Here is an 8,778-nt window from a genome sequence, read left to right as displayed (position 1 = left end):
ACCGCCCACGCTAGTCCGCGTCAGAGAGGCCTGTCCCGGGCGGCCGCGGCGGGCCGGACACCAGGGGAGGCCGACGGCCGCGGGCCCGGCCTCCTCCGCCCGCCCTCGCCGCGCGCATCCGCGGACGCCGAGCAACACTCGCGCGAGCTCCTCCCCTGCGGCCCCACCCCCACCCCCAGTCCGGCCTCCGCGAAGCTTCGGGAAGGCGGGCGGGGCGGGGCGCATGCGCGGCGTCAGAGCCGGGCGGAAGTGCTCGTCGCCGCGCCGCCGCCGCGTGACGCACTTCCTGTTTGTTGTCGGAGAAAGGAGAGAAAGGAAAGCGCGAGGAGCCGCCGCCGCCACCGCCGCCCGCGCTGTCGTGCCGGAGCCGAGGGGACCCGGGCCGCCGCCCCGCCGCGCCTCCTGCTCGCCGCCGGCTCCCTGTCCTCGGTGAGGGTCGCCCGCGGGCGGGGGTCGGGCGCCGGGCCGGTGTGGGGCCGGGGAGGAGGGTTGGGCCGGGGGTCGGGACCTGCGGCCTGCTGTGGGGTCGGGGTTCGGGGCTGGGCCGTCTGGCGGGGGGGTCCGTGGGGGGCCGGAGCCGCGGGGCGGGGCCGGGGTCCCGGGGTCGGGCCGGGGTCCCGGGGTCGGGCCGGGGAGGGCGTCGGGCGGGGGGGCGCGGGCTGCGGCCGCGGGCGGACGCCGGGGGTCGGGGGTGGACGGGCTGGGGTCCCGGGTGCCGGGAGTCGGGGGCGGCCTTCGCCCTTGGCCGGCCCCGCGCCGGCGGTTGGGCCCGGGCTCGGCGGCGGCGGGGCCGTGCGGCGCGAGCCCCTGTTTGTGCCCGCGAGTCCCGCGTGGACGGGCCCGGAGCCCGGAGCCGGCGGGGAAGCGGCCCCGGAGCCGCGGAGCCGCGGAGCCGCGTGCCCGGAACTTCGGGGCTCCTCGGAAGTTCGCTGTGGCCGGAGAGCGCCGCGGCGCGCTGGGCTCCCGCAGCTGCTGCCCGAGTAAGGGAAGGGGCGGCGCGGGCCGATGCGGCGCGGGCCGCGTGTGGGCCCCGAAGGTCCCCGAGCGCGTCGTGGCTGTCGCCTGCTCGCGCGAGCCCGGGGGCCTGGCCGCGCGGCAAGGTCACCCCGCGAGGGCCCGGCGCTGCGCTCCTCCGCGCCCTGCCCCGGCCGGCGCCCTGGAAGACGGGGCTCGGGGCGGGTCCGACGACGGGCGGGACCGCGGCACCGGGCCTCTGGCCGTCGGCTTTCGGGCTCTGCAAACGCCGCCGGGACCTGCCGCCCCGGGCTCGGCGCGCTCTCCGGGCAGCCGCGGACCGTCCCGATCCTGCCGGTCCGGTGCGGGAGCGAGTTGGCCTGGGGGCGGGTCGGGACGCTGAGCTCGAGAGCGGCCGGACCGGACTCGGCCTGTTGCTGTAGGAGGTGGTCCGATGGGGCGTCGGAGCGTCCCTGAGACGAGGTCGTCAGTGTTTTGGATTTTACTTTCTTGGTTCGACACTGGTGGTTTGAGCGTGTTCCCGGCGGCGGGACAGACGGCTCTGGAGCGCCGGTGGGGACTCGCGCCGAGCGCGCTGCAGGCCGGGTCACGGGCGGGGGCCACGCTGCTCGCAGCTCCGTGCGGGCGACAGTGTTTCTGTTTCGTGCTCTCGTCGGTGGAAGAATTCAAGTGGCCCCGGGTTCCCTGGTGTGAGCGCTGCTCGGGCGGTCGTAAACGCGGTTGTTTCCGGTCCCGTACCGCGCGACCGGCTCTCCAGAACCAGCTTCGCGGTGGGACGGGGTCTGCATACTTTTCAGTTCTAAAGCTCAGGGAGGTCCTCGGTTCAAGGTTTTCCCGACCGAGAGCGCGAGCGCGCGCGCCGGAGAGGAGCAGAAGCAGAGCCCTGCGCAGACCTGGCACTCCGTCCCAGGACCCCGGGTTCACGACCTGAGCACAAGGCAGATGCTTAACCGACTGAGCCCCCCGGTGCCCTCACCCTCAGGGAGTTATTTTAAGTTCAGCTTTTCAGGGTTGCTGTGTAATGCTGACTGTGTCACCTCGGTGGTGCGCCCTGTACCTTCCACTGGTGGGTCCGCCCATTGAAGGTCAGCCGCTCGTTCACGGGTAAGGCTGATGACACGCCTTTTTCTGAGGTCTCTTGGTAAGGATCAAGTGAATGGAGGCGGCCTCTCTTGGTAAGGTGATCTTTTAACGGAATATATAAAAACTTTTTTTTGTTGAAATCCTGGAAACGAGTCTGATTTAGGGTAGGGGGTGGTCTGTGTTGGAAATCTGGGTTGCTTTTTTTTTTTGCCCAGGACACCACCCAGTGGTGAAATGGGCGTAATTGCAGGTTTATTGGGGAATTAGGATGGGGACAGTGGCAAAGAATTAACAAATGCTGCCCTTTCTCTTTGATAGGATTTGTGAGAACTTGAAATTCAGGAGGCAGGGAGGCTGCTTCCCCCTCTCTCTCTGCCTGCCTCTCTGCCTACTTGTGATCTCTGTCGGTCACATAAACAAACACATAAAGTCTTCAAAAAAGTAAATTCACGGTGGCGCCTGGGTGGCTCAGTGGGTTAAGCCTCTGCCTTCCACTCTGGTCGTGATCTCAGCCCCGCATCCAGCGAGGAGCCTGCTTCCCCCTCTCTCTGCCTGCCTCTCTGCCTCCTTGTGATCTCTCTCTCTGTTCAATAAATAAATAAAATCTTAAAAAAATAAATTGAAGAGGTGGATGAGAAGAACAGCAAGGTTGAAGATGAGCATAGTGACAGGAGTAACAGAAGTGGAAGGGCACGTGACTGTAATCTCTACCCCCAGCGTGGGGCTTGAACTCCCAGCGCCAAGATCACATATTGTACCAACTGAGTCAGCCAGGTGCCCTGGAAAGACTGTCTAAAACCTAATTAAAGGAAATGAGTTAATGGGTAACTCGGCTTGGAGAACTTTGATGCTTTTATTATATATCAATTACAAGTTTTTTTTCCAAATTTTGACCTTTAATGGTAGCATGCAGAATCACTGTTCACCCTTTTTGTTTTAATATCCTGCATAAGAAAGTAAGTTTAGAAGATACTTACTATTCTTTGTACTGTTTATTTATTTATTTTATTTTTTTTTTAAAGATTTTATTTATTTATTTGACAGACAGAGATCACAAGTAGGCAGAGAGGCAGGCAGAGAGAGAGAGAGGGAAGCAGGCTTCCTGCGGAGCAGAGAGCCCGATGCGGGGCTCAATCCCAGGACCCTGAGATCATGACCTGAGCCGAAGGCAGCAGCCCAAACTACTGAGCCACCCAGGCGCCCCTGTACTGTTTATTTAAATACTTCACTTTTAAGGTGGGGAAAATTAATTTCTGGAAAAAAAAATACAAAGGTAGGGGCTCCTGGCTGGCTCTGTTTGCGGCGCGCGACTCTTGGTTTCCGGGTGTAAGTGGAAGCTCTGTGGTGGACGTAGAGAGGACTGAAAATCTTGAAATAATTATAAAGGCAGTTAAGTTCCTCAGGGTTGCATTATATGTCAAAGTGGGGAGGAGTGTATTTTATTTACACCTCTAATTCTTTATTTCAAAAGCTATTCCTTATTTGGGCATAGCTGGGTTTTCTCTGAAAACTTTGATCCTTTCTTAACATTTGTGGGGAGTTTCGACCATCCTAAGAAACATAGCTGCCGGGAGTGCTCTGAGGCAGTAGAACTGCGTGGGTTGTGAGTTGGTTGTGAGTTGGTGGGGTTTCTTTTTTTGTGTGTATCTGTTTATAAAAATACTCCAGTTATTTTAGGATTCTTAAGTTCACACGCAAGGATCAGTTGTATTTGGAAGGGTGATTTCTTCGGGTGGTGTGGGATTTGTGCCCTGGAAAAATCTCGTTCTCCTTTTCACCAACGCAGGATTCCAGGACCTACCTGTGTGTTCTCTGGGAGGGCCTGGAATCCTCACTGCAGTGCTCCCTGTGTGCCTGAGGCGTCGCCCCGGACGCACCGTGCTGAGAAAACCTTGTTTGGATTGGATCCTTCCTGGTTGGTTTTGGTCCTCATGACCCTTCTGTGATTAATAATGGAATCCAGACCTTCGGAATACCCACTTTGAATTCACAAACCAGGACTGGGTACTTGCCGTATTATCTATTTTATTTTAATGAAAGGAAATTAGTCGTGCCTGTAAGTGTCTAATAGTCGATAATTACTGGTTTGGCAATCATTGGTCTCAGATCTTGAGTTCCGGGAAGTAGCTTCCTTGTTTGTTTCAGGAATCCTTGAGGTACTGGAGCCATACTGGTTTGTGGGAAGGAGTGACTGTTCCTTCTGGGTGTCTGTCCCCAGCCCCCCCCCCCCCCCATGAGAATTCTCAGGTAATGAAATGATACATAGGTAACTTCTCCAGATTTACTTTAGTTTCTTCTTTCTCTCTCTTCCTCCTTCCCTCCCTTTTTAAAGATTTAAAGAAAATACAAGCTGGGGAAGCAGCAGAGGGCGAGGGAGATGCAGACTCTGAGCAGGGAGCCCAATGTCGGGCTCCATTTCAGGACCCCGAAGGCAGATGCTTAACTGACTGAGCCACCCAGATGCCCCCAGATGTACTGATTTCTCGTTAAATGTACTGGGTGCTTTCATTTCCATTAAGCAAACGGCATTCCACTAAATTAGCTGATGCTACAGAAGAATTAAACATTAAAAAAAATGGTTTCTTGGGGCACCTGGGTGGCTTAGTTGGTGGCATGTGAATTATTGTTATTATTTTTTTGGACTGTGTGACTCTTGATCTTGGGTTGGTGTAAGTTCAAACTCCATGTTGGATGTAGAGATGAGTTAAAAATAAAATCTTAAAAATAAAGTTTTCTTTACAGTTATCCCTTTTCTGAGTTAATAGAAGTAACGGGTATATTGATTTGCTGGGTTTTTAAGCTAAAGATTGGGAATGTGTTCAATGGTTATATGACCTTTCGCTGGAATTCTGTTAAGGTGACGTACACGGAGTGGCAGTCCGTACACGGAGTGGCAGTCCGGGTGGGGAGAAGAGAAGGCATTGTGCGAGGAGGAGGCTTTTCTCCTCCCTTTCCCGACGACGTTCAGTCTTCACAGATTGGGCAGAACAAAGGAGGTTTTTGTGTTTTTTTTTCTTTTGCAAGCAGAGTGAGGTTTGTTAGATGTTAGGTAGAGAGGTCTTTGAGAAAGGTCTTGTGGAAAGAGGGTCATTTCTGTCCACTAAGGTTTTGCTGGGTGGGTGGCCAACCTTTGGGCTGTAGAGTAACACCTCAGAGCGTGGAGGTGTCTAAGTCCTATACCGCACTGGACCTCGACTCCGGGATGGTCTGTAGATGTCTAAGGATGATGTACTTGCAGCCGTCTCGCCGGGCCCATGTCGATTCCTAGGCTTCCTTCGCCTTCAGAAACCGTAAAAGCAAGGCTGCGTAGCCGAAGGGGGCCAACTCAGCTGTGCAGAGAACGTGGCTTTGGAGAGCTAACTCGTCCTGCAGCACCTCACGTAGCTCATCAAGTCACACTGATGTATTTATAGTCAGAGCTGATAGAGAAGTTCCAAGGGTGAGAGCACTCAGAAGGCAAGCTGGGCCTCCTGAATCCCATAAGGTGCTCTCGGTGAAGGGACTGTTAGGAGCGGGTCCGGTCCCATGTGTTCCCTGAGACCAGCCTTCTCACCGCGCCCTCATCTTTGCCTCTCCCCGTAGAGATCATTTCTGTCCGCGGCCTGTTTCTGGGGCAGGGGCCGGGGCAGGTATCTGGTGGAGGGGTAGTAAATCTGTACTAGTTCAGCGGGGCGGATACTTTGTTACATGTGACTTGGATCTTTATTGCCGGGCAGGAGCGACCGTTCCCTTTGTGGCTGGGGCTTTTCTTTTCCCGCAGACTGCTGCTGGCGGCTGGAGAGGAGTATGGATTCAGGGGTCTGTATTAGAGATTATCCCTGTATTTAGAGAAAAATGAGGTGGTTAGGTTGGTCAGAGGAAGTTTTTAAAGTGAATAAGGTGAGTTTTTGAAGGTAACCAAGAGGTTTGGGAGCCCCTAGAGTGCCTTTCTGGTACTTTTTCAGTGTTACACAGGAATAGAAATTAGTAAAGGTAGTTTGGGTGGTAAGTCTGTGCACTTATTTCTCTCTCTCTCTCTCTTTTTTTTTTTAAGATTTTATTTGTTTTATTTGACAGAGAGAGATCACAAGTAGGCAGAGAGAGAGAGAGGAGGAAGCAGGCTCCCCACCGAACAAAGAGCCCGATGCGGAGCTCGATCCCAGGACCCTGGGATCATGATCCGAGCCGAAGGCAGAGGCCTTAACCCACTGAGCCACCCAGGCGCCCCACACTTATTTCTCTTGATTGCAAAGGGAATGTCTCAGATACTTAGAAAAAAAGACCAGAGTTACTTCACCCAGAATTCTACCAACAAAAATTCTCTATTAATAAAATTTATAAATGTAAATCATAATGGCCTAATTTGCTTGTAGAGTAATTGTAGGAGATGGTAGCTGACTTTGCTTTGGGAATCCGAGCTTGGTGTTTTGGTATCCAGGTCATGGTACATGGGTTAAAGTAGCAAGCAGCGGTAGGGAAATGATGCTTGAATTACCAGCCTTCACTCTGAGGGAGTATCTTCGGTATTGTGTTTATACGCCAGGTTATTTTTTATAATTGTAACATCTATTTGGAGAAATCGAGAACCTTAAAAAAAATTTTTTTTTAAATTTTTAAAGATTTTATATATTTATTTGACAGAGAGATCACAAGTAGGCAGAGAGAGAGAGGGAAGCAGGCTCCCCACCGAGCAGAGAGCCTGATGCAGGGCTCAATCCCAGGAACCTGAGATCATGACCAAAGGCAGAGGCTTGAAACCCCTGAGCCCCCAAGGTGTCCCGAGAAATGGAGAATCTTAATGGACAGGGTTAATCCCGTAGGAGTTAGACAGAAGAGACCCTTAATCCAAGGGTTGTCGGGGAAGGAGAAGGCATTCACACTGGGTGGGCGGCGAAGGAGAAGGCATTCACACTGGGTGGGCGGCGGGTGTGTTGTAAGGACTAATCGCTTCACTCCAGCAGCCACCTCCTTGCATGAGCCAAAGCTTTAGACCACGGGATTCATCTCTGCGTTGACAGGACTGTTGAAACGCAGTCTGAATGAAGTAGGAGTTCATCTTCGCAGGGAGAAGCTAGCCATGGTGTTTTGGGCACAGTGTAGTGGGTGCAGGCAACTCCTTGAGAAGATGAGATGAGGGTGCAGGACAGTGGCCTATCCTGGGTGTACAGGAGCGTTTTCATATTTCCCTAGTTGGGTTAGAATTCATTCTGATAAGTAGACTGGTAGCCTTGGGTTTGTATTCTAGAAGAGTGTGTGTTGGTCACCTGATGTGCTCGTTCACAACACAGATTCACAGGCTGACCCCATATTAGGTGAGGTGGCAACCTTTTGCTCGGGCCTAGGAGTGCTCAGTTAGAGAAGCTTTACTCCTTCCCTGAGTGCGCTGGGTGACTCTCCGCAGCCCACTGGCTTTGTGGGTTTCTCTTTGCCCGGGCTCCGCGCACTGGAGGCCCCGTGCTGCCGGTTCAAGGCCTGCCCTGTGCTTCCCCGGACCCCTGCGGTCTGAGTGGGGCTGGGTCTTCCGTGGGTAGGAGCACTCTGGATCCATCGGCCGCTTGTGCCCAGCCCTAGCAGTGGGCGGTGCCAGCTGACGAATAGTTAAAGCTCGGCTTCTAGTGCCCTTTGCGTGATTTGGTTAAAAAAAAAGTCACAAAGTCCCGCACTTAGGTGGGCAACGGACAAGGGACGCAGACCAGTGGTTCGTGGGAGCACGTCGGGCGCTCCTTCTCTTGGTGGGTGCAGAGTCCAGCGGGGACGGTGTTCATTCAGGCCAGCGCTGCTTCGGAGGCTGGGAGAACGCAGGCTTCTGAGCCCGGCTGGATATACAGTGGTGCCGCCTCGGTGGAAGGCAGACGGGCAGCATCTTCCACGTTTTTGTTGCAGAAAGTCCTGCACGCACCTTGTGAGATCGTATGCGACACTGGGGGCGCGGAGGGAGGCCCATGCGAGGAGGGCCTGGGTCTGATTTGGGCTCCCGGGGCACCAGCACTGTGGTGTGCCCTGCTGCACCCTGGACAGGGACCAGTTCAGGACCTCAGGTTTCAGTCCTGCCCTTCTGGTGTCTGTGCTAGTGCTTGCCACAGGGCGGACTCCTGTGTCGGCTGTGCCTGGGTGGTCACTTGTCCTAGTGCCTGCCGCCCCAGGGGACCGTGTTCCAGGAACCAGGGAAACTGCCCTGCCCGCATCTGAGCCGCCGAGCGCTTGCCAGCATGGGCTGAGTGTGCTAGCCTACCGGCTGCCTGCCGCGGACGGCGGACTCTGCTCTCTGACCTCTGTTTCGCATGGGTTTGTTCTCGTGTTCGTGTGTTTTCTGATTCTGGTGATTGAATCCTGAAATACTTTTACTTTTTTGAGATAAAATTGGCATATAACGCTGTGTGTTTGCGGTGTGCATGTTGGTTTTAGACATTTGTGTGTTGCAGTTTTATACGAGGTTCTTGTCAGTTGCATTAAGGTCTGCTGTGCAGCTGACCCTTCATCAAGTCACATTGTCTTCGTGCGTTTTCATGCTTCCCATGTATTTTTTTTTTTTTTAAAGATTTTATTTATTTGACAGAGATCACAAGTAGGCAGAGAGGCAGGCAGAGAGAGGAAGCAGGCTCCCCACAGAGCAGAGAGCCCAATGCGGGGCTCGATCCCAGGACTCTGAGATCGTGACCTGAGCCGAAGGCAGAGGCTTAACCCACTGATCCACCCAGGCGCCCCATTCCCATGTATTTTTTACTTGCTGAATTAAACTTT

General features: G+C 54.5%; 1 protein-coding gene across 7 annotated transcripts in view; it reads left to right on the top strand.

Moving 5' to 3' along the window:
- The first annotated feature begins 278 nt into the window (after window positions 1-278).
- The window catches only part of DNAJB6 (DnaJ heat shock protein family (Hsp40) member B6), a 75,497-nt gene continuing 66,997 nt past the window's right edge, over window positions 279-8,778 (top strand). For 6 of the 7 annotated variants that reach the window (XM_082692954.1, XM_082692953.1, XM_082692955.1 and 3 more), the window contains exon 1: window positions 284-429. The gene's annotated coding sequence lies outside the window, so the exon portion shown is untranslated. Of the gene's footprint in view, window positions 430-8,778 lie in introns of all 7 variants that reach the window. The other variant, XM_082692956.1, reaches the window with a different exon arrangement.

The sequence above is a fragment of the Mustela nivalis genome (assembly GCF_964662115.1).
Source record: "Mustela nivalis genome assembly, chromosome: 12".
NCBI lineage: Eukaryota > Metazoa > Chordata > Mammalia > Carnivora > Mustelidae > Mustela > Mustela nivalis.
This window is presented reverse-complemented; position numbering and strand designations above follow the sequence as displayed.